Genomic DNA, 25171 nt, shown 5'->3' with positions numbered 1-25171 from the left:
CTGTGCTGGACTCTCTCAAGCAGTGCCCTGAGGTCCTTCTTGAACTGGGGTGCCCAGAACAGGACACAATATTCCAGATGTGAGTCTCCTGGATGGATTATCTAAGTTGGGTTAGTAAAGTACTGACCTGTTTGTTAGATGCTTACCAAGTATGAAATGTTCTCAGGTATCTTACCAACAACTCCCAGAATTGAGTCATAGCTTGGTGGTTGTTGGGGTTCGTTGTTTGTTTGTTTGGTTGTTTTCAGGGCCTTAAATTCATCAGGACCTTAAGAGCAGACTTTGCATGTATAATATGATACACTACCCTCTCCAAGATGAAAAGAACCAAGGATATGGGTGAGGTATGTTCTGGCATTTGTCTCTCTCCAAATCAGAAAGAAATTATTTATAGCTCTGACTCCTTCACACTCCCCCCCCACCCCCCCAAAATAACTAGTCAGGTGCTCTCATGATAATTACCACAAACTTCAGGTATTAAGCAGCTTTCAAGGATCTCAGCAGAATCTGAGCCATGACCATGCCATGAGCAGCAGATTCTCTGTGAACAAAAACTAATATTTGGCTTTTGATGGAATTCTCAACATTTTCTGGGGTTTATGTTACTCAAACTCAATCAAAATGCACATTTCTAACTCAGTGTTGTGCCAGGTGCTATCTATTTGCTCTCTCAAATAGCACTCACAGAACCCATGGAATGGTTTAGGTTGGAAGGGATAATGAAGATCATCTAAGTCCAACTCTGTTGTCATGAACAAGGAAACTTTCCACTAGCCCAGGCTGCTCAATGCCTCATTCAGATAGGTCTTGTACACCTCCAGGGAAGGGGTATCCACACCTCCCTGGGCAACCTCTTCCAGTGTCTCATCACCCTCACTGGAAACAATTTCTTCCTAATCTCCAATCTAAATCTCCCCTCTTGGTCCAGTTATCACAGGATCCCAGGATGTTAGGGGCTGGAAGGGATCTCTGGAGAGCTTCCAGTCCAAGCCCCCTGCCATAGCAGGACCAGAGAACCCAGTGCAGGTGGCACAGGAACACATCCAGACAGGGCTGCAAAGGCTCCAGAGAAGGGGACTGCACAACCTCTCTGGGCAGCCTGTGCCACTGCTCTCTCACCCTTACAGCAAAGGAGTTTTTCCTCATCCTTAAGTGCAACTTCCTGTGCTGCAGTTTCCATCCCTTGTGCCTTGTCCTACCTCAGGAAACAAGTGAACAGAGGCTAGAATAATAGAATCATAGAAGCCTAAAATGGCCTGGACTAGAAGGGACCTCTGAAAGTCATCTAGTCCAACCCCTTGTGCAGTAAGCAAAGGCACCCCCAAACAGGTCAGGTTGCCCACACTCTCCCTTCCTTTGTGCCCCCCCCCCAAGCCCTCAGATATTTATAGACATTTAGCAGATCACTTCTCAAGTCTTCTCTCCAGACTAAACAGCCCCAGGTTTCTGGGGCTTATGCTCACAGGCTCACAGGATGTCAGGGGTTGGAAGGGACTCAAAGGGATCATCCAGTCCAAGCCTCTGTCAGAGCAGGACCATACAATCTAGTTCAGGTCACAGCCTCTCTGGGCAGGCTGTGCCAGTGCTCTGGGACCCTTACAGTCAAGTAGTTCTCCCTTGTGTTGAGCTGGAAGCTCCTGTGCTGCAGCTTCCATCCATTGCTCCTTGTCCTATCCCAGGAAGCAGTGACCAGAGCCTGTCCCCTCCTTCCTCACCCCCAGCCCTCAGATATTGATAACCATTAATTAAATCCCCTCTCAGTCTTCTCTTCTCCAGACTGAACAGCCCCAGGTCCCTCAGCCTCTCTTCATCAGGCAGTGCTCCAGTCCCCTCATCATCCTCATAGCCCTCCCTTGAACCCTCTCCAGCAGATCCCTTTCCTCCTTAAACTGGGTAGCCCAAAACTAAAGGCAGTACTCAAGATGAGGTCTCAGCAGGGCAGATTAGAGAGGGAGGAGAACCTCCCTCGATGTGCTAGACATACTCTTTTAAATGCACCTCAGGACCCCTTGACCCTCTTGGCCACAAGGACCCATTGCTGTGCCATGGATGTTATCCATCAGCACTCCCAGGTCCCTCTCCACAGGGCTGCTCTCCAGCAGTCACCTCCCAGCCTGTACTGCTGCAGTTTGTTATTCCTCCCCAGATGCAGGACTCTGCACTTGTCCTTGTTGAACCTCATCTGGTTCCTCTGTGCCCAGCTCTGTCTGTCCAGCTCTCTCTGGATGGACACACAGCCGCTTTGGTGTCATCAGCAAACTTGCTGAGCAGACTCTGTCTGTGCCCTCATCAGTGTTATTGATGAAGACACTGAACAGCACCAGGCACAGCACTGACCCCTGAGGGAGTCCACTGGTTACAGCTCTCCAGCTGCACCTGGCACCATTGATCACCACTCTCTTAACTCTATCTTGTAACCAGCTCCTAATCCACCTCACTGTCTGCTCTTCCATGCCATGCTTCCTGAGCTTGCTCTCTGGGATGTCATGGGAGATGGTACCAAAAGCCTTGCTAAGGTCAAGGTAGAATCACAGAATCACAGAACCAACCAGGTTGGAAGAGACCTCCAAGCTCATCCAGGCCAACCTAGCACCCAGCCCTATCCACTCAACCAGACCATGGCACTAAGTGCCTCAGCCAGGCTTTGCTTGCACACCTCCAGGGACGGTGCCTCCACCACCTCCCTGGGCAGCCCATTCCAATGCCAATCACTCTCTCTGCCAACAACTTCCTCCTAACATCCAGCCTAGACCTCCCATGGCACAACTTGAGACTGTGTCCCCTTGTTCTGTTGCTGGTTGCCTGGCAGAAGAGAGCAAACCCACCTGGCTACAATGTCCTTTCAGGTAGTTGTAGACAGTAATAAGATCACCCCTGAGCCTCCTCTTCTGCAGGCTGCACACCCCCAGCTCCCTCAGCCTCTCCTCATAGGGTTTGTGCTCCAGGCCCCTCACCAGCTTTGTTGCCCTTCTCTGGACACCTTCCAGCACCTCAACATCTCTCTTGAATTGAGGAGCCCAGAACTGGACACAGCACTCAAGGTGTGGCCTGAGCAGTGCTGAGTACAGGGGCAGAATAACCTCCCTTGTCCTGCTGGCCACACTGCTCCTGATGCAGGCCAGGATGCCATTGGCTCTCTTGGCCACCTGGGCACACTGCTGCCTCATCTTCAGCTACTATCCACCAGTACCCCCAGGTCCCTTTCCTCCTGGCTGCTCTCAGCCACTCAGTCCCCAGCCTGTAGTGCTGCTTGGGGTTGTTGTGGCCAAAGTGCAGAATCCTGCACTAGGTAGACTATGTTTGGTATCCTTACTAAGCTGTCAACCTTGGTGTGAAACCAAGATGCTTGAAGCTACAAGAAGAGAAATGCTGAAGTTCTGTGTCACATTATAAGCTTGCTTTTGTTTTGTGGGTTGTTTTTTTTTCCTCCCCTCACATTACAAAATCCATCAGCTAGCTGAGTTCAGTCAAATAACACTTACTGAATCATTAACATTGACTTTCAGATTTATCCTACTGACTCAGCGGGCTTGCTGGGGAGAGAAAGTTCTACCAGACAGAAGTTAAGCAACTGGAACCGAGTCCTTAATCACTGTTAGATCAATTAGCATCTGATGTCACCGCCGTTAGGATCCACGGCAAACACCAATTGCCAAGGGTGGGTGAAAGGCTGAGTGGTAGCCCTAATGAGTAACCCAAACACAACAATCCTTCAGGAATGCCAACACAAGGCTTTGGGGATTTTTGGAGAAGGCTTAGGAGATGAAGTTGCTGACAAGGAACAATCTTTCTCTCTTTTTTTTTTGCCTCTTATTTTGTTCCTGTCTGAGTCATTGATGTCGTTGGTGGACTTCAGGGCCAACAAATGTCTTGAGAGTCTTCCCCCCCCACACACCTCCCCTTTTCCTGCTACTTAAAATCTGGGAAAAAAACAAACCCAAACCACAAAGTTGTTCCTTTTCCCAGAAGGATAAAAACATCACAGCCTAATATATGATTGCTCCACTCTTTCTTTTTAAAGCGCCTGAACCAATTTCCTGCTCGTATTAAAGAGCCTGTGAGGAGAAGTGAAGGTTTCTGTAACTGCATTAAACAAATAGATGGGCATCAAGGACAGAAGATTCAGAGCTGGGAGGGAAATCTCAGCAGAATCTAAGCCATGAGCATCAGCATGAGCTGCAGCACAGCTGTGGATGCAAACTAATATTTGGCTTTTGATGGGAAGCTGAACATTTAGGACTTGTGATGCTGTTCAGAGGGAATCAAAAGGCACATTTCTAACAGACAGCACAGAATCATAGCATGGGTTGTGTTAGAAAGGACCTTAAAGATCACCTAGATCCAACATGGGCTGGGGCACCTTCCACTATGACAGGTTGCCCAAGGCCTCATCCAGCAGTTCCAGGGAGGGAGCATCCACAGTCTCCCTGGGTGAGCTGTTCCAGTGTCTCATCGCTCCCAATGGAGAGACTTTCTTCCTAATCTCCAGTCTCAGCCTCCCCTCTTCCTGCTCAAAGCCCTTCCTCTTCTCCTATCACTAGAGGCCCTTGACAGAAATCCCTCCCCAGCTTTATTGTAGGCTCTCTTCAGGTAGCCAAATGCTTAAATAACTGAAGATATAGATGTAGATAGAGACACAGATATAGATTATATGATATAGATATAGATGATGAATAGATGATAGAGATAGATATATAGATAGATGATATTATATAGATAAGATAGAGATAGAGATAGAGAGAGAGAGGTAGAGGTAGATATAGATAGATAATATAGATGATATTATATAGATAATATAGAGGTAGAGACAGAGGTAGAGACAGAGATGGAGATAGACAGATGATATATGATACAGATACAGAGACATAAGATATATATAGATATATCACACAGTATCACAGTATCACAGCATAGAATCAATCAAGCATGTTGGAAGAGACCTCCAAGCTCATCCAGTCCAACCTAGCACCCAGCCCTAGCCACTCAACCAGACCATGGCACTAAGTGCCTCAGTCAGGCTTTGCTTCAACACCTCCAGGGACAGTGACTCCACCACCTCCCTGGGCAGCCCATTCCAATGCCAATCACTCTCTCTGCCAACAACTTCCTCCTAACATCCAGCCTGTACTTCCCCTGGCACAACTTGAGACTGTGTCCCCTTGTCCTGTTGCTGGTTGTCTGGGAGAAGAGACCAACCCCACCTGGCTACAACCTCCCTTCAGGTAGTTGTAGACAGCAATGAGCTCTGCCCTGAGCCTCCTCTTCTATATTAGTATCTATATTAGATAGATACAGATAGAGGTATAGGTATAGATGTACAGACACACAAAGGGGAAATTTAGGCTGGAGGTGAGGAGAAAGTTCTTCCCTGAGAGAGTCATTGGACACTGGAATGGGCTGCCCGGGGAGGTGGTGGAGTCGCCGTCCCTGGAGCTGTTCAAGGCAGGACTGGACGTGGCACTTGGTGCCATGGTCTGGCCTTGAGCTCTGTGCTAAAGGGTTGGACTTGATGATCTGTGAGGTCTCTTCCAACCTTGGGGATACTGTGATACTGTAAAGGTAATGTATTTTCTGGTATTGATGTGAACACAGAACTAGTGCCAAGACTAATATGCTGTGGACTGCAGTAAATAACCTTCTCTCATGATGTTTGTTATGTTCAATATAGCAATTATGCTTCGTCACCTAATAAAGATAGAAGATAGTGAATATCTTCTTAGGGTTGCTTTAAAGCAATCTAATGAGTGGTATTCCATAGAATCATAGAATCAGTCAGGGTTGGAAGGGACCACAAAGATCATCTAGTTGTAACCCCCCTAAAATGGGCAGGGATACTTCACACTACATCAGGCTGTCCACAGCCTCATCCAGCCTGGCCTCAGACATCTCCTGGGATAAGGCTTCCACCACCTGCCTGGGCAACCTGTTCCTGAGTCCCACCACACTCATGCTGAAGAACTTCTTCCTAACATCCAGACTGAATCTACCCATTTCTAGCTTGGTTCCATGCCCACCAGTCCTATCACCACTTGACAACCTAAAAAGTCCCTCCCCAGCTTTCTTTTAGCCCCCTTTCAGATACTGAAATGTCACAATAAGGTCACCTGGGAGCCTTCTCCTCTCCAGACTGAACAACCCAAACTCCCTCAGTCTCTCCTCATAGCAGAGGTGCTTCAGCCCTCAGCATCAGAATGGTCTGGGCTGAAAGAGACCTCCAAAGCTCACCCAGTCCACCCCTACTTGCAGTCAGCAGAGGCATCCTCAACTATATCAGGTTGACCAGAGCTCTGTCCAGCCTCACCTTGAATATCTCTGAGGATGAGGCCACAGTCACCATCCTGGGCAACCAGTTGCAGTGTTCTACCATGCTCAGAAGTAAAGAACCTGTTCCTAACATCCAATCTAAATCTTCTCTTCTCTAGTTTGAAGCCATTGTCCTTTCTATCTCTACAGATCTTTGCAAACAGTCTCTCTCCAACCTTCTCCTAGCCCCCTTGGGGCACTGGCAAGCTGCTGTTAGGTCTCCCCAGAGATGACAACGCATGCTGCTTGGAAAAAAAAATGTCTTTGGACTGCTTTGGTTTGGAAGGGAACCTTTAAACTTCAACCCCTCTGAAGTCAGCAGGGACATCTTCAACTACAGCAGGTTTCTCAGAGCTCCAAACAGCCTGGAAGGGTTCAAGGATGAGGCATCTACCCCCTCTCTGGGCAGCCTGGAACAGAATCTCACTACCCTTGGTGCAAAAAATTTCTTCCTCCTATGCAGTCTAAATCTACCCTTTTTTAATTTAAACCCATCACCCCTTGTTCTGTCACAACAGACCCACTGAAAGGTCTGTCCTCAGATTCCTGGTGGGCCCCTTTCATTACTGAAAGGCTCTAAAAAGGTCTCCCTGGAAGCTTTTTCTTCTCCAGGCTGAAGAACCCTAACCTTCTCAGTATCACAGTATCACAGTACCACAGTGTCACCAAGGTTGGAAGAGACCTCACAGATCATCAAGTCCAACCCTTTAGCACAGAGCTCAAGGCCAGACCATGGCACCAAGTGCCACGTCCAGTCCTGCCTTGAACAGCTCCAGGGACGGCGACTCCACCACCTCCCCGGGCAGCCCATTCCAGTGTCCAATGACTCTCTCAGGGAAGAACTTTCTCCTCACCTCCAGCCTAAATCTCCCCTGGCACAGCCTGAGGCTGTGTCCTCTTGTTCTGGTGCTGGCCACCTGAGAGAAGAGAGCAACCTCCTCCTGGCCACAACCACCCCTCAGGTAGTTGCAGACAGCAATAAGGTCTGCCCTGAGCCTCCTCTTCTCCAGGCTAACCAATCCCAGCTCCCTCAGCCTCTCCTCGTAGGGCTGTGCTCAAGGCCTCTCCCCAGCCTCCTCGCCCTTCTCTGGACACGCTCAAGCATCTCAATGTCCCTCCTAAACTGGGGGGCCCAGAACTGGACACAGTACTCAAGGTGTTCTCAGCTTGGCCTCACGGCAGAAAGCTTCCAGCCTGCCTTCCCTTCATTGCTGTGGCTGCCCCTGCCCTACTCTATGGGGGGGTATGCTGAGGACTCCAGAGCTGGCCCCAGCACTGCAGGTGGAGTCTGAGCAGGGACAACAGCCCCAGGAGGTGCACTCAACCTTTTCCACTGTTGGAGAACTCTTTCAGTAAACATCTAAAAAGAAAGAAAGGATTCTGGCTTGTAGTTAAAGAAGCAGAGAAACTTTAACCTGGAATAAGCATAACCCAAGTTTAAAGAGTGAAACCAGAGCATTCAAAAGAGAGTGAAAAGCAGTTTCAAGTTGTTCTAAGCCAGTGACAGCCCTGCCTTCCTTATAAATAAATATGAAGAAATCAAAAAGGAAGCTTTGGAACATATTATTCTTTCTATTCTATTAAGCATTGCTGACAAGAAGCTGCATGCACATGGAGGCAGTGCTCGAATCCTCTTAGAGCTCACTGCTTTCAAAGGGGAACAAAAAGTGCTGACAGACTCTCAGCTGCATGGATCTAGCCCCACTAATCTCTTCAGGGATTCCAGAGAGATCCTGAGAATCTCAGACTACACAAAATACATCAGGCATAATCTCACAGGGAGACCTGTGTGATCTCTGTAATGTAATTGAAGCTCGTGGGGCACAGATTCCTCCAGATGGGTTTTTCATTGATGGCTGCTCAACAGTTTCCAAGCCCCACCAAAATCACATCTCTGACCACCAGAATGAGCAGCTGGCTAAAACACTGCCTCATTTCTCAATTGCCACTCAGTTACCATGCTGGGGAGCAATTTGGTTTCATAGGTGAATTCTACTGGGTCTCAGAGTTTTGGAAGGAGTGAAAGAAAATCAGAGACATCACAGAGAGATGCAGGTTGGCAAAGCCCCTCAGGATCACCAAGTCCAACCCAGAACCCTACTTTACAAGCTTCACCTTAAATCATAGCCCTAAGCACCACATCCAAACCACCCTTAAACACATCCAGGCTGGGTGACTCCACCATAGCCCTAAGCACCACATCCAAACCACCCTTACACACATCCAGGCTGGGTGACTCCACCATAGCCCTAAGCACCACATCCAAACCACCCTTAAACACATCCAGGGTGGGTGACTCCACCATAGCCCTAAGCACCACATCCAAACCACCCTTAAACACATCCAGGGTGGGTGACTCCACCATAGCCCTAAGCACCACATCCAAACCACCCTTAAACACATCCAGGCTGGGTGACTCCACCATAGCCCTAAGCACCACATCCAAACCACTCTTACACACATCCAGGGTGGGTGACTCCACCATAGCCCTAAGCACCACATCCAAACCACCCTTAAACACATCCAGGCTGGGTGACTCCACCATAGCCCTAAGCACTGCATACAAACCACCCTTAAACACATCCAGGCTGGGTGACTCCACCACCTCCCTGGGCAGCTCATTCCAGTCCCTGACCACTCCTTCAGTGAATAAACTTTTCCCAATGTCCCATGTAAACCTGCCCAGCCTCTGTATATCTGCTTTGCTGTAAACACAGCTTCATCTTACTTCCAAATCCTCTGAGCTGCTCTGGTAAATTTCAACGGCTGGGGGAGGAAGGTTCCTAACCCACCACCTCCCCTCTCAGCCTTCTCCTCTCCAGACTAAGCAGCCTCAGGGCTCTCAGCCTTTCCTTATCAGGCAGTGCTCCAGTCCCTTCAGCATCCTGCACTGGACTCTGCCAATCCTCATAGTCCAGCTGAGTTAACAGGAGAAGTTTCAAACTGTGTGTTGGTTTGGGTGTTCCCTGCCTGCCCCCCACTTTGAGAATCACCCAGACTAGACTCAGCCAGCTCTGGAAATTGAATGAAGCTTATATTTATAGCTTAACTCAATATACAAGCAGATAGTTACAGTATATACAGTTAGAGACAGAAATAGACAAGGTAAAAGGTAACACAGAAACACAACTCCCCTCCCAGAAACCTGAGTCCCCAGGAGGGGCTCCCAACCACCTCTGCACCTTCCCCCTGCCCCTCTCAACCTTACCCCAGTCCCAGGGAAGAATGGAGGCTTGGCCAGGGGGTTGGGAAGCAAAGTGGATTAGTCAGAGAAACAGAGGGTGACGTTAGAGAGAGAGATGCAGCTCGGAGCTCCCCAGCAGAAGAAGTTATGCCTTATCTATGCTTTGATTCTTGTTCTTACACATCTCAGCAAGCCAATGAGTGAGGTAGACACCAGCCTTGTTTTCCTTCCACAGCCTATAATCTAGTCCTTCTCACCAAAACATTCTAGCTAGCTTCAAATGAGCACAAACTGTCCTACAGCTCTTCTACAAGTGTTCATCTTTGATGCTAGTAATCTTTCACTAAAAAGCTACCTGGATTCTGGAAAAACTTTCTGGAATGCCTGTTTCTGGCACTGAATCCCATCCTGCCAGTGCTTGCAGTGCAGCAGAAACCACCAGCTCACCACGCTGAACGTCAGCCAGCAGCATGCCCTTGCTGCAGAGCAGGCAGATGATACTCTGGGCAAAGCGGTACCAGCAGGTGGGGGGAGGTTGATCCTCCCTCTCCACTCAGCACTGGTGAGGCCACACCTGGAGTGTGGTGCCCAGATCTGGGCACTGCAGTACAAGACCATGAAAGATCATAGAATCATAGAATCAACCAGGTTGGAAGAGACCTCCAAGCTCATCCAGTCCAACCTAGCACCCAGCCCTAGCCAGTCAACCAGACCATGGCACTAAGTGCCTCAGCCAGGCTTTGCTTCAACACCTCCAGGGATGGTGCCTCCACCACCTCCCTGGGCAGCCCATTCCAATGCCAATCACTCTCTCTGCCAACAACTTCCTCCTAACATCCAGCCTAGACTTCCCCTGGCACAACTTGAGACTGTGTCCCCTTGTTCTGTTGCTGGTTGCCTGGGAGAAGAGACCAACCCCACCTGGCTACAACCTCCCTTCAGGTAGTTGCAGACAGCAATGAGGCCACCCCTGAGCCTCCTCTTCTCCAGGCTGCACACCCCCAGCTCCCTCAGCCTCTCCTCATAGGGTTTGTACTCCAGGCCCCTCACCAGCTTTGTTGCCCTTCTCTGGACATGTTCCAGCACCTCAACATCCTTCTTGAATTGAGGGGCCCAGAACTGGACACAGCACTCAAGGTGTGGCCTGAGCAGTGCTGAGTACAGGGGACATCTTCTTTATCAGCCACTTGATTTACATAGGAGGAAAGCAACAAAATCTGATACTTATTCAGTAAAAGTATTTTTATTCCTGCTCTGCTCTCAGATGCTTTTGTTCACCTGTGTGCTCAAGAGAAGCATGTGCCTAGCATTCAGCTCAGGACTAGCAGAAAAGACCTTTCTTCTAAAACAAAGTGATACTTTGAAGGGAAAATAAATCAATACATAGGAAAAAGCAGCCACAAAAAGAAAAGTTTAACTTTTCCTGACTTTGCTCTTTGGGTTATTCTGGTCCAATTCTGATAGCTGTAGATATAGATGATACAGATATATAGATGATATAGATATAGATGACATAGATATACAGATTATATAGATAGAGACAGAGATAAATTATAGAGATATAGAAATAGAGATATAAATGATAAATGTGATAGAGATAGAGATATGATAGAGATGATGTAGAGATAAAGATATAGATTATATAGATAATATAGAGATGTAGATAGATTAGATAATATAGAGATGGAAATAGAGAAAGAGGTAGAGATAGAGATGATAGAAATAGAGAAACAGAAATAGAGATATAGAGATAGATGATATAGAAAGAAATAGATATAGAGATATGAGCTAGAGAGATGATATAGATGATAGAGATGATATAGAGATGGAGAGATGATATAAATGCTATAGATGTTATAGATAATATAGAGATAGAGGTGATAGAGATGACAGAGATTATATAGGTATAGAGATAGGTAGGCAATGGTAGAAGCTTCAGGAAATTAAATCCCTATCAAGAGCTCACTCCTTAAGGTTTGGAATCACTTCCAAGTTTATGGTAGCATGACTTTAGGGTGTCTAATTTTCATGGAGCTTTGAATCCTGGAATTATGCATGTATTACAGAACCACAGCATGTTAGAGGCTGGAAGGGACCTCCAGAGATCATCCAGTCCAACTCTCCTGCCAAGGCAGCATCACCCAGGGTAGTCCACACAGGAATGCATTCAGGTGGGGTTGGAAAGGCTCCAGAGGAGAGTCCACAACCTCTCTGGGCAGCCTGCTCCAGGGCTCTGGCACCCTCATTCTAAAGAAGTTTCTCCTCATGCTGAGCTGAAACCTTCTCTGTTCCACTTCATATCCATTGCTCCTTGGCCTACTGCTGTGCACCATCCAAAAAAGTTTGCCCCCCTCCACTTGACCCCCAGCCCTCAGCTATTGATAGACATTGCTCAGATCCCCTCTCAGCCTTCTCTTCTCCAGACTAACCAGCCCCAGGGCTCTTAGCCTCTCTTTGCAAGGAACTGGATGAGCTTTGAGGAAATGAAAAAGAAAGAGGAAAAAAAAAGGAAAAAAAAAGGAAAAAAAGAGGAGAGGAGAGGAGAGGAGAGGAGAGGAGAGGGAGAGGAGAGGGAGAGGAGAGGGAGAGGAGAGGGAGAGGAGAGGGAGAGGAGAGGGAGAGGAGAGGGAGAGGAGAGGGAGAGGAGAGGGAGAGGAGAGGGAGAGAGGGAGAAAAGAAAAGAAAAGAAAAGAAAAGAAAAGAAAAGAAAAGAAAAGAAAAGAAAAGAAAAGAAAAGAAAAGAAAAGAAAAGAAAAGAAAAGAAAAGAAAAGAAAAGAAAAGAAAAGAAAAGAAAAGAAAAGAAAAGAAAAGAAAAGAAAAGAAAAGAAAAGAAAAGAAAAGAAAAGAAAAGAAAAGAAAAGAAAAGAGAAGAGAAGAGAAGAGAAGAGAAGAGAAGAGAAGAGAAGAGAAGAGAAGAGAAAAGAAGAGAGAAGAAGAGAGAAGAAGAGAGAAGAAGAGAGAAGAAGAGAGAAGAAGAGAGAAGAAGAGAGAAGAAGAGAGAAGAAGAGAGAAGAAGAGAGAAGAAGAGAGAAGAAGAGAGAAGAAGAGAAAAGAAGAGAAAAGAAGAGAAAAGAAGAGAAAAGAAGAGAAAAGAAGAGAAAAGAAAAGAAAAGAAAAGAAAAGAAAAGAAAAGAAAAGAAAAGAAAAGAAAAGAAAAGAAAAGAAAAGAAAAGAAAAGAAAAGAAAAGAAAAGAAAAGAAAAGAAAAGAAAAGAAAAGAAAAGAAAAGAAAAGAAAAGAAAAGAAAAGAAAAGAAAAGAAAAGAAAAGAAAAGAGAAAGGAAGGAAGAAAAGAAAGAAGGAAAGAAAAGGACTTTTTTTTCTCTCCTCAACTGAATTTTTCAGAACAGAAAATTTAAGCCTATAGAGAAGTAGAACTTGGACAGAAAATGATGCACCACCTTGGGAATGGCATCTTTACTGTGTGACAGCATTTTTTCTCACTTCAGTGAATTTTAAACACAAGAGGATGATCCTCTGACATCGGAATGGATACATCAAACGTCTTCATTTTTATTCCTGCAGAGTTATTGTGACTGGAAAACTGCAATTTGCATTTATGGAGAGTGAAATCTTAACTAGAGATGCTTCAAAACATCACTGAGAAACAACCTTGCAGCCAGTGTGGTTGTGTGGCCAAGAAGGCAAATGGTCTCCAGGGTTACATGAAGAAGAGTGTGGCTAGCAGGTCAAGGGAGGTGCTCCTCCTCCTATATTCTGCCCTAGTGTGGCCACAGCTGGAGTACTGGGGTCAGTTCTGGGCTCTGCAGCTTAAGATGGGGAATTGGCGGAGTCCAGCAGAGGCTACAAAGATGCTGAGGGGCCTGGAGCATCTCTGTGAGGAGGAAAGGCTGAGAGCCCTGGAGATGTTGAGCCTGCAGAAGAGCAGTGCCAGAGGGGATCTGATAAAAGCTCAGTAATAAGCTAAAGGGTGGGGGGCAAGATAATCATAGAATCATGAGGGCTGGAAGGGAGCTCAAACATCATCCAGTTCCAACTCCCCTGCCATGGGCAGAATACCTCACACTAAATCAGCTTGCCCAGAGCCACATCCAGCCTCCATCCAGCCACATCAGCTTCCAGGGATGAGGCTTCCACCACCTTCCTGGGCAACTTGTGCCAGTCTCTCACCACCCTCATGCTGAAGAACTTCTTCCTAACATCCAAACTCAATTTACCCCATTGTAGTTTTGCTCCACTGCCCCCAGTCCTATCCCTACCTGGCATCCTAAAAAGTCCCTCCCCAGCTTTCTTGTAGCCCCCTTCAGGTACTGGAAGGCCACAAGAAGATTACCTGGGAGCCTTCTCCTCTCCAGACTGGACAGCCCCAACTCCCTCAGTCTCTCCTCATAGCAGAGCAGCTCCAGCCCTCTGATCATCCTCGTGGCCCTTCCCTGGACACCTTCCATCATCCAAACACACTTTTCAGTGGTGCCCAGTGACAGGACAAGGGGCAACATGCAGAAACTGGAACCCAGGAGGTTCGATGTGAACATGAGTAGAAACTTCCTTGGTGCAAGGCTGCTGGAGACCCTGGAGCAGCCTGCCCAGAGAGACTGTGGAGCCTCCTTCACTGAAGAGACTCTAAACCCACTTGGACACTATGATCCTGGACAAGCTGCTGACACTGTAGCAGGGGGGTTGAATTAAACAATCTCCAAAGGTCCCTTCCAACCTCTACCACTGTATAAACACACTGTGTAATCACAACATTCATTGGTGAGGAGGGAGCAACTGATGGCATTTACCTGGGCAGGAGCAAAGCCTTCACCACTGTCCTGCACCATGTCCTGATCTCCAAACTGGAGAGACATGGGATGGATAAAAAACTGGCTTGAGGGCTGCAGCCAAAGAGTGGCTGTCAATGGCTCCATGTCCCAGTAAAGGCCAGTACCAAGTGGGGTCCCTCGCGGTCAGTCCTTGGACCAGCATACTTAACATCTTTGTGGGTGCCATGGACAGTGGCACTGAGGCACCCTCAGCAAGCCTGTCAATGACACCAAGCTGGGCAGTGTGGCTGGCAGCTGGAGGGGAGGATCCATCCAGAGGGACCTGGACAGGCTGCAGAGGTGGGCTCAAGCTAACCTCATGAAGTTCAATGAGACCAAGTGTGAGGTCCTGCAGCTGGGTCGAGGCAATGCCAAGCACTAATAGAGACTGGTCTGGGACTAGCTTGAGAACAGCCCTCAGGAGAGGGACTTGGGCTGCTGGTGGATGAGAAGCTCAATATGAGCTGTCAGTGTGCTCTTGCAGCCCAGAGAGCCAAGCAGAACCTGGGCTGCAGCCAGAGCAGTGTGGGCAGTAGGGTGAGGGAAGTGATCCTCCCCCTCTACTCCACACTGCTGAGATCCCACCTGGAGTACTGCATCCAGTTCTGGAGCCCCTGGTGGAAGAGGCATCAGGAGGTGCTGGAAGGTGTCCAGAGAAGGGCCAGGAGGATGCTCTGAGGGCTGGAGCTACTGTGCTATGGGGACAGGTTGAGAGAGTTGGGGCTAATCAGTCTGGAGATGAGAAGACTCCCAGGTGACCTTATCATGTTCTTTAAGTATCTGAAGTGGGCTAGAAGAAAGCTGGGGAGGGGCAATTTAGGAAGTCAGGGAGTGATAGGACTGGGGGGAATGGAACCAAGCTAGAAATGGGTAGATTCAGACTGGATGTTAGGAATAAGTTCTCCAGCATAATGGTGGTGAGAGCCAGGAATAGGCTGCCCAGGGAGCTGGTGGAAGCCTCATCCCGGGAGGTGTTTAAGGCCAGGCTGGATGAAGCTGCAGACAGCCTAAACTGGTGTGAGGTGTCCCTGGCCTATTTCAGTGGGGTTGGAACTAGATGACCCTTGTGGTCCCTACCAACCCTGTCTGCTTCTATGATTCCATGATCACAATTCCAGCTTGTCCTCACCTTTAGCCTGGATCCAAAGTGAAACTGAGGTATGGGGAAGAAACCTGCACTTTCCCCTCTGAGCCACAGAAATAGTAACATGGTAGATTTCTGACTGTTCATGGCAAAAAAAGAGGCCCACAACTTGCTTCAACCATGCAAGGTCCCAAAGAAAAGGATAAGCTTTCAAATAATTGGGGTGGGAAAGAAACTCGTGCAAAGATATCACTGAGAGACATAATCACTGAGAGAGATAACAACCCAAACCCACAAATCCTTGGCACAAATAACAGGAACCAAGGAGAGAACTTCTCTTTCCAAGATCTATTTTCAGATAATTATAGCTTTCTCACTAAATCACTTCAACTCATTCACTTCAGCATCATTTACACCCCAAATCTGGATGTTATTCTTTTACATGTCAGGCAGATTTCTACTCGGCTTTTATTGGTCAGTAGAGAAGAAGCCATGCAATTGTGCTTCCTGCAGTGATCCTCCCCCCCTTAAATCACTACCCATTAGAAACCCACAGAAAACCTCTTGTTCTGTCCCAGATTTAGCCCAAACCAAACAGATTTGAATGCTTTAAAGCAGATATTATACAGCAAGACCTCACCTTTAGTGCTCGCAGGACTGTGGCCAGCGCTGAGGTCATGAGAAAGGTTATCTCCAGGAGTCACTGGGATTGGATTTCCAGAGCTTTTTGCATGATCTCCAGGTAGGTGATTTGATTTCCCTTCCCTCCCTGTAAAATGCAAAGAATAGTTGGTGCCATGGTCTGGCCTTGAGGTCTGTGGTAAAGGGTTGGACTTGATGATCTGTGAGGTCTCTTCCAGCTCTGATGATACTGTGACGCTGTGTGAATATGTTTAGGAGGATGGACTCAGCAATAACTGGACTAGGGAGAGTAAAGTTGCTGTCGTGGAGGGCCTGTAGGCCCCAAAAGAGGCTTATTTACGCCTTGCCTGGACATGTTTTTCTGCCAGGACAAGTTGTGTAAGCCACACACACCCAGGCTGGGGTCGGAGTGGCTGGAGAGCAGCCAGACAGAGAGGGATCTGGGGGTGCTGATTGATACCCACCTGAACATGAGCCAGCAGTGTGCCCAGGTGGCCAAGAGAGCCAGTGGCATCCTGGCCTGCCTCAGGAATGGTGTGGCCAGCAGGAGCAGGGAGGTCATTCTGCCCCTGTACTCTGCACTGGTCAGAGCACACCTTGAGTGCTGTGTTCAGTTCTGGGCCCCCCAGTTTAGGAGGGACATTGAGATGCTTGAGTGTGTCCAGAGAAGGGCAACGAGGCTGGGGAGAGGCCTTGAGCACAGCCCTACGAGGAGAGGCTGAGGGAGCTGGGATTGGTTAGCCTGGAGAAGAGGAGGCTCAGGGGAGACCTTATTGCTGTCTGCAACTACCTGAGGGGAGGTTGTGGCCAGGAGGAGGTTGCTCTCTTCTCTCAGGTGGCCAGCGTCAGAACAAGAGGACACAGCCTCAGGCTGCACCAGGGGAGATTTAGGCTGGAGGTGAGGAGAAAGTTCTTCCCTGAGAGAGTCATTGGACACTGGAATGGGCTGCCCGGGGAGGTGGTGGAGTCGCCGTCCCTGGAGCTGTTCAAGGCAGGACTGGACGTGGCACTTGGTGCCATGGTCTGGCCTTGAGCTCTGTGCTAAAGGGTTGGACTTGATGATCTGTGAGGTCTCTTCCAACCCTGATGGTACTGTGATGCTGTGATACTGTGTCTCCCTGGGGCTGTGCTCAAGGCCTCTCCCCAGCCTCGTCGCCCTTCTCTGGACACGCTTAAGTTTCAGCCTGCTCTGCTGGGCAAACAGCATAAAGACCCCAAGCAGCATTAAGCCTCAGGAAAACTCCTCTCTCTGTTTCTAGTTTAAATGTTTGCTAGTTGAAGAACAAATCCCTGTACATATTTTATCCTAAATTGTCTTCATAACCATGCACTGAACTCAATATTAATATACAGTGGTTGGGGGTGGTGAGAGTTCAAATTATTGAATTTAATAAATCTATATAAAATCTTCTATCACCCCAAATTAATTTCTCTCCTCCGCCAAATAGATACTGAGGAATCCCCCTCTGAAACAGTTGCATGGATGAGTCAAGTGCAAAATGGGGGAGTGAGACAAATATAAGGAGGAGAGGGTAAAAATAAATAGGTCTTTCAATCCAAACAGTTGCAATTCTTTTCCACAGCCTAGCAGTCAATGCCTGCTCTGAAATAACTTAAGATCTGTGAATGTGTTGTGATATAAATGTGTGGAGAGGCAGGAAGGTCAGAGACTGGAAAACCAGAGAATCTCAAATGGGAAGGCACCTCAAGGGTCATCTGGTCCCAGTGCTTTTTAGCCCAGCAGCTCGCCAGCTGAATCCAGTGCCCAGTGTTAGAGGATGCACCACTTCCCCAGGGAGAGTATTCCAGTGGCTGACTGCTGTCAAAGTGAAAAGTTTTTCAAGTCAGGGAGCAGTTTAGAACTGAATGAAGGCAGGAACACACACACAGGCAGGTCTAGAATATCTCTAGAGAGGGAGACTCCACAACCCCCCTGGGCAGCCTACTCCAGGGTTCTGTCACCCTCATAGGGAAAAAAAATCCTCCTCCTGTTTCCATGGAACTTCCTATGCCTCAGCTTCCACCACTGCCCCTTGTGCTGTCATTGGGCATCACCCAGCAGAGCCTGGCTCCAGCCTCTGCCCACTCACCCTGCACATCTTTATCAGCATGACTGAGGTCACCCCTCAGGCTCCTCCTCTCCCAGCAGCACAGCCCCAGCTTCCTCAGGCTCTCCTCCTAAGGAAGATCTTCCACTGCCTGCAGCATCTTTGTGGCTCTGTGCTGGACTCTCTCAAGCAGTTCCCTGAGGTCCTTATTGAATTGAGGGGCCAGAACTGGACACAGTACTCCAGATGCAGCCTCAGCAGGGCAGAGCAGAGGGGGAAGAAAACCTCCTGACCTATTCAGCACAGCCCTTCTAATGCACCCCAAGATGCCCTTGGCCTTCTTAGCCACCAGAGCACATTGCTGCCTTATGGTCAACCTCCCACCCACTAGAACCCCCCCCCAGGTCCATTTTCCCTTCACTGCTCTCCAGTAGGTCAGTCCCCAATCCTACATGGGGTTATTAGATGAAGCTTTGAGCAACCTGGTCTAGTGAGAGGTATCTCTGCCCATGGCAGGGAGGCTGGAATGAGATGATTTTTAATCCAACTCAAGCCTTTCTATGACTACTAAAGAGGATACAGGACTATTCCCCAACAGGTAGTTCCATAACTTTTGTTTCATGGAACACTGTAAGTGGAAGAATAAATCAGAGCCATTTTCATTGGATTTGCACTTAAAGCCCTGGAAAGGTCACCAAGGGAAAATGTAACTCTAGCTTGGAGGCAGTAAGGGGAATCTTGCATGCAATGTCTATTTAATACAAATGCACTTCTCTGTCCCCATCTGGTCAGTTCTAAAAGGAACTTGTGAGTGAGGACATCTCTCCTTCTTTATCGACTGTCTGTTACAAATCCTTCTAAGTTAAGAAACCAGAGAATCACAGAATCACTGAGGCTCTGAGATCTTCAGGTCCAGCCTATGACCTAACAGCACCACAGCCACAATCCTTTCCATTTCTCTGAACATCACCAAAGCATCTCTGACCCTGACTTTATGCTGCAAGACAGGTACACATGCAGATCTGGAACACTGATGGACAGATTCTTGTGTGAGTGCATTAATCACCTAACTTCCTCATGTCTCCAGTTTTACATCAAGAAGGATCATAGAATCAACCAGGTTGGAAGAGACCTCCAAGATCATGCAGTCCAGCCTAGCACCCAGCCCTAGCCAGTCAACCAGACCATGGCACTAAGTGCCTCAGCCAGGCTTTGCTTGAACACCTCCAGGGATGGTGACTCCTGAACACCTCCCTGGGCAGCCCATTCCAATGCCAATCACTCTCTCTGACAACAACTTCCTCCTAACATCCAGCCTAGACCTCCCTTGGCACAACTTGAGACTGTGTCCCCTTGTTCTGTTGCTGGATGTCTGGGAGAAGAGACCAACCCCACCTGGCTACAGCCTCCCTGGTTATTTCCTAGCATAATGAAAAACAGCACAGGTGAGACCACAGAACCATAGAGTTACTGAGGCTGGAGCAGACTTCTGAGATCTCCAGGTCCAGCTTATGACCTAACAGCACCACAGCGACCAGCCCATGGCACTGAGTGCCACACCCAACCTGTCCTTAAACACCTCCAGGGACAGTGACTCCAGCACCTCCCTGAGCAGTCCATTCCAGTCTCTAATTCCCCTTTCCAGCAGGAACTGCTTCCTAACATCCAACCTAACCCTCCCCTGGCACAGTGAAGCTGTGGCACAAACTGCCTGGGAGCAGAGCCTGACCCCACCTGACTGCAACTTCCCTTCAGGTAGCTGTAGAGAGTGCTAAGGTCCCCCCTGAGTCTCCTCTTCTCCAGGCTGAACCCCCCCAGCTCCCTCAGCCTCTCCTCAGCAGCCTTCCCCTCCAGTCCCTTCCCCAGCCTCTCTGCTCTCCTCTGGCCCTGCTGCAGCCCCTCAAGCTCTCTCTTGCAGTGAGGGCCCAGAGCTGCACAGTGCTGGAGGTGAGGCCTGCCCAGTGCCAGCACAGGGCACAATGACAGCCCTGCTGCTGCTGCTGCTGCTGATACAGCCAGGATGCCCTCGGCCTTCCATGCCAGCTGGGCACACTGCTGGCTCGCACCCAGCTGCTCTCACCCAGCACTGCCAGCTCCCTCTCTGCCAGATTGCTCTGCTGCCACCCATCCCTCAGCCACACAGCTAGTCACATCCTGTGGCCATGCCAGCAGGAACAACGATTATTTAAGCTGTTTTTCTCTTCTTTTTTCCAATCAATGATACTTCAGGTTGAGTTTTCTTCTTGTCTCTCTAAATTTCATCCCCAGTGGATAGAGCTCAGCAACTGAAACTCACCTTAATGATTCACATCAGGTCTCCAAGTTCTACAGTAAATCTTCTTGGGCAGGGGAAAAAAAAAAAACCTCTTTCTGGTGATGAAGAAGAGCAAAGAAAAACCTGCAAGGAATGAAATATTGTTTTCAGAAGTTGCACACCACAATTACAGAACTGTCTGGGGACAGGAAAAAGAGACAAGTAACAGACAGCTGAGACACAGGACCCTGGGTTTGGTGACCACTTGGCAACAATTGGAGTGCAGTTGGGTTTTTTGATTGCTTTTCAGACCTCCTACTTCTTACTCCTTGCATTTCCCACCTAGACTACACTGAAAGTGCATCACCCTACAGTTCTAATTGCTTTACAGCTCTCTCTTTGTTCATCCATGTGGAAATTATCCTCCACATGCTACTAAAAATTCAGAGGTAAGAAGTAACACTAGCAGAATTTACAGCAGTGATGGGCTTTGGCCAGCAAATGGGGGCAATATTAAGAATATCAGTGCAGAGTCCAGTTGTGTTCAATATCTCTATCAGTGACCTGGATGAGGGCATTGAGGGCCCCCAGTGAGAACTGACAGGGGGTGGCTGACACCCCTCAGGCTGTGCTGCCACCCAGCCAGACCTGGACAAACCTCATCAAGTTCAGTGAGTTTGAACTCACTGCATCTGGGGAAGAATAACATCAGGCACCAGTATAGGTTGGTACTGCCCTGCCAGAACGACCTTGGTGGGCAGCAAGTTCTGCATGGGGCAGCAATGTACCCTGGTGAGCAATAGAGCCAATGGCAGCCTGAGGGGCATCAGGAAAAGTGTGGCCAGGATGGCTGAGGAGGTTCTTCTGCCCCTCTGCTCTGCCCTGCTGAGACCACTCCTGGAATACTGAGTCCAGTTTTGGGCTCTCCAGTTCAAGAGAGACAGGGACCTGCTGGAGAGAGTCCAGCAGAGAGCCATGAGGATGACTGAGGGACTTGAGCATCTCCCTCGTGGAGAGAGACTGAGAGCCCTGGGGCTGTTTAGTCTGGAGAAGAGAAGGCTGAGAGGGGATCTGAGCAATGTCTATCAAGAGCTGAGGGCTGGGGGTCAAGTGGAGGGGGCCAAGCTCTTTTGGGTGCTGCACAGCAATAAGCCAAGGAGCAATGGATACAAACTGGAACAGAGATGGCTTCAGCTCAGCATGAGGAGAAACTTCTTTAGAGTGAGGCTGACAGAGTCCCACATCAGGCTACCCAGAGAGGTTGTGGAGTCTCCTTCTCTGGAGACTTTCCAAACCCATCTGGATGCATTCCTATGTGGACTACCCTGGGTGATGCTGCTTTGGCAGGGGAGTTGGACTGGATGATCTCTGGAGGTCCCTTCCAACCTCTAATGCTCTGTGATTCTGTAATATCAGGCTGTTAAAAGAATGAAACTTGCTCAGAGACACGTTTGAGACCAATCAGGATATCCAAGGGAAAAGGATCTTTAAAACCTTTCAAGGTTGCCTTCTTTTCAAATGCCAGCACCACCATTTTTGTTCCTTGGAGCCCCATCTAAAAAATGCCTTCTCCAGAGATAAGCCAACTGAAATGAATCATCACTTCTTGAAAAGGAGGTTTAACACCTATGCTCAGGAAGTAGGAATTAAGCATCTCCAAGCAGGGTAATTTTTTTATACTAGAATTCCTTTTTTGGGAAGAGGAAATTGAAAGCAAGAAGAGAGATTTGGCTTTGAAGTAAAAAAAAGAAGTAAATCACAGTGTCACAGTAGTATCACAGAATCACCAAGGCTGGAAGAGACCTCACAGATCATCAAGTCCAACCCTTTAGCACAGAGCTCAAGGCCAGACCATGGCACCAAGTGCCACGTCCAGTCCTGCCTTGAACAGCTCCAGGGACGGCGACTCCACCACCTCCCCGGGCAGCCCATTCCAGTGTCCAATGACTCTCTCAGGGAAGAACTTTCTCCTCACCTCCAGCCTAAATCTCCCCTGGCACAGCCTGAGGCTGTGTCCTCTTGTTCTGGTGCTGGCCACCTGAGAGAAGAGAGCAACCTCCTCCTGGCCACAACCTCCCCTCAGGTAGTTGTAGACAGCAATAAGGTCTGCCCTGAGCCTCCTCTTCTCCAGGCTAACCAATCCCAGCTCCCTCAGCCTCTCCTCGTAGGGCTGTGCTCAAGGCCTCTCCCCAGCCTCCTCGCCCTTCTCTGGACACGCTCAAGCATCTCAATGTCCTTCCTAAACTGGGGGGCCCAGAACTGAACACAGCACTCAAGGTGTGGTCTAACCAGTGCAGAGTACAGGGGCAGAATGACCTCCCTGCTCCTGCTGGCCACACCATTCCTGAGGCAGGCCAGGATGCCACTGGCTCTCTTGGCCACCTGGGCACACTGCTGGCTCATGTTCAGGTGGGTATCAATCAGCACCCCCAGATCCCTCTCTGTCTGGCTGCTCTCAGCCACTCTGACCCCAGCCTGTATCTCTGCATGGGGTTGCTGTGGCCAAAGTGCAGCACCCTGCACTTGGAGCTATTGAAGCCATCCCCTTGGACTCTGCCCATCTGTGCAGGCAGTCAAGATCCTGCTGCAGAGCCCTTCTGCCCTCCAACCCAGCCACATCTGCCCCCAGCTTGGTGTCATCTGCACACTTGCTGATGACTGACTCCATGCCCTCATCCAGATCATCTATGAAGATGTTAACGAGGATGGGGCCCAGCACAGATCCCTGAGGGACACCACTAGTGCCAGGTGCCAGCTGGATGTGGCACCATTCACCACCACTCTCTGGGCTCAGCCCTCCAGCCAGTTCCTAACCCAGCACAGAGTGTTGCCATCCAAGCCATGGGCTGACAGCTAATCTTGCAATCTCTCCCAAAAGTAAGGTTAATAAGTTGATTTTGTTTGGTATTAGCTATTTCCCCCCCCCCAGAAATATGATAATGAAAGACAAATTAGTATCAGAACATATGTCAGTATAATAAAAAGGACTCCTATTAGCATAATTAGTTGAGCATTGGGTGTTGGGGTTTTTATCCATTAATGCTCTTTGCTTAGGAAAATGAAGAGAAAGAAAATATTCAACTATCAATACCTGTGTATTGTTATTGGACTTGGTAATCCTGAGGGTCTTTTCCAATCTGGATGTTCCTATGATTGTGTGATTTAGGAAAACAATAAATGAATAGCTCAAGAAGTATCACAGTATCACAGTATCATCAGGATTGGAAGAGACCTCACAGATCATCAAGTCCAACCCTTTACCACAGAGCTCAAGGCCAGACCATGGCACCAAGTGCCACATCCATCCTTGCCTTGCATTGGATTTAGTTTTGCACAAGTGTTTTCCCCTAGCACTCTCTTAAGAATTCAGATAGATATTAAACTCATCTGATCACACTGAGACAGTTGTTTCATTTCCTACATGGCTGCCATAGATGGAAGGATGAAGAATCTCAGAATCACACAGAAACATTCAGGCTTGGAAAGAGCCTCAGGATCACCAAGTCCAACCCAGAACCCTACTCTACAAGGTTTACCCTAAACCATAGCCCCAAGCACCACATCTAAATCACCTTTAAACACACCCAGAGTTGGTAACTCCACCACCTCCCTGGGCAGCACATTCCACTGTCTGTCCTGGACAGCTCATTCCAGTGTCTGACCACTCTTGCTGGGAAAAAATATCTTCCTTGTGTCCAGTCTAAACCTGCCCAGTGGCAGCTTGAGGCCATTCCCTCTTGTTCTGTCACTATTGACCTGTGAGCAGAGACCAGCACCAACCTTTTCACAACCTCCTTTCACGTAGCTGCAGACAGCCATGAGGTCTGCCCTCAGCCTCCTGTTTCATACTAACCAGCCCCAGCTCCTTCAGTTGTTCCTCAGCAGATTTATTCTCCAGGCCCTTCCCAGCTCCCTTGCCCTCCTCTGGATCTGCTCCAGCACCTCCACATCTCTTTTGTATTGAGGTGTCCAAAAGTGAACCCAATATTCGAGGTGTGGCCTCACCAGAGCAGAGTACCAGGGCACAATCCCCTTCCTGCTCCTGCTGGACTTGTTGTTCACCACAGGAAACTGTGGAAATGACCTCTAAGAGCATTGAGTCCAACCTTCTACCCAACACCTCCATGAGCACTAGACCATGTCCCACAGTGCCACATCTACTTGTTTAACACCAGGTCTCCACTTTCTTGGAACACCTGCAGGGATGGTGACTCCACCACAGAATCAGAGAGTCACAGTATGCCAGGGGCTGCTCCAGGCCAAGCTCATCTGGTCCAAGCCCCGTGCCAGAACAGGATCACCCAAAGCAGACCACACAGGAACACATCCAGGAAGGTTCTGAGTATCTCCAGAGAAGGAGACTCCACAACCCCTCTGGGCAGCCTCTTCCAGGCTTCTGTCAAACTCACATGGAAAAAATTCCTCCTCCTGTTCCCATGGCACTTCCTCTGCCTCAGCTTCCACCACTGCCCCTTGTGCTGTCATTGGGCATCACCCAGCAGAGCACATTGCTGGCTCATGGTCAACCTCTCACCCACTAGGACCCCCAGGTCCTTTTCCCCTTCACTGCTCTCCTATCTCCATAGAAGGAGACTCCACCATCCCCCAACACCTGGCAACTATATCAGCAAAGAAATTCTTCCTAATGTCCAATCTAAACCTCCCCTAGCACAGCTTAAGGCCACTGCTTCTTGTCCTGTCATTAGTTACTTGGCAGAAGAGGCCTCCTTCAGGTAGTGTTGAAAGCAATGATGTCTCCTCTCAGCCTCCTCTTCTCCAGGCTAAACAATCCCAGCCACCTCATGCCTACCTTTGGAGGATTTGCTTCTTTAAGGTATTTAAGTGGGATATTCGTGCTGATGAGGACCTGGCATGCTGAGCCCTGGGA

At 48.7% G+C, this 25171-nt stretch overlaps 1 protein-coding gene across 5 annotated transcripts in view; it reads right to left on the bottom strand.

Annotated features, from left to right (window-relative positions):
• LRRC4C (leucine rich repeat containing 4C) overlaps window positions 1-25171 on the bottom strand; it is an 802274-nt gene that overhangs the window by 177782 nt on the left and 599321 nt on the right. For all 5 annotated transcript variants that reach the window (XM_064152050.1, XM_064152039.1, XM_064152069.1 and 2 more), the window contains 2 exons: window positions 20326-20427; window positions 15980-16108 (listed from right to left, as the gene is read on the bottom strand). The gene's annotated coding sequence lies outside the window, so the exon portion shown is untranslated. The remainder of the gene's footprint in view (window positions 1-15979; window positions 16109-20325; window positions 20428-25171) is intronic.

Source organism: Pogoniulus pusillus, chromosome 1, assembly GCF_015220805.1.
Source record: "Pogoniulus pusillus isolate bPogPus1 chromosome 1, bPogPus1.pri, whole genome shotgun sequence".
Lineage (NCBI taxonomy): Eukaryota > Metazoa > Chordata > Aves > Piciformes > Lybiidae > Pogoniulus > Pogoniulus pusillus.
The sequence above is the reverse complement of the archived record's forward strand: the minus strand, read 5'-3'. Positions and strand labels throughout refer to the sequence as shown.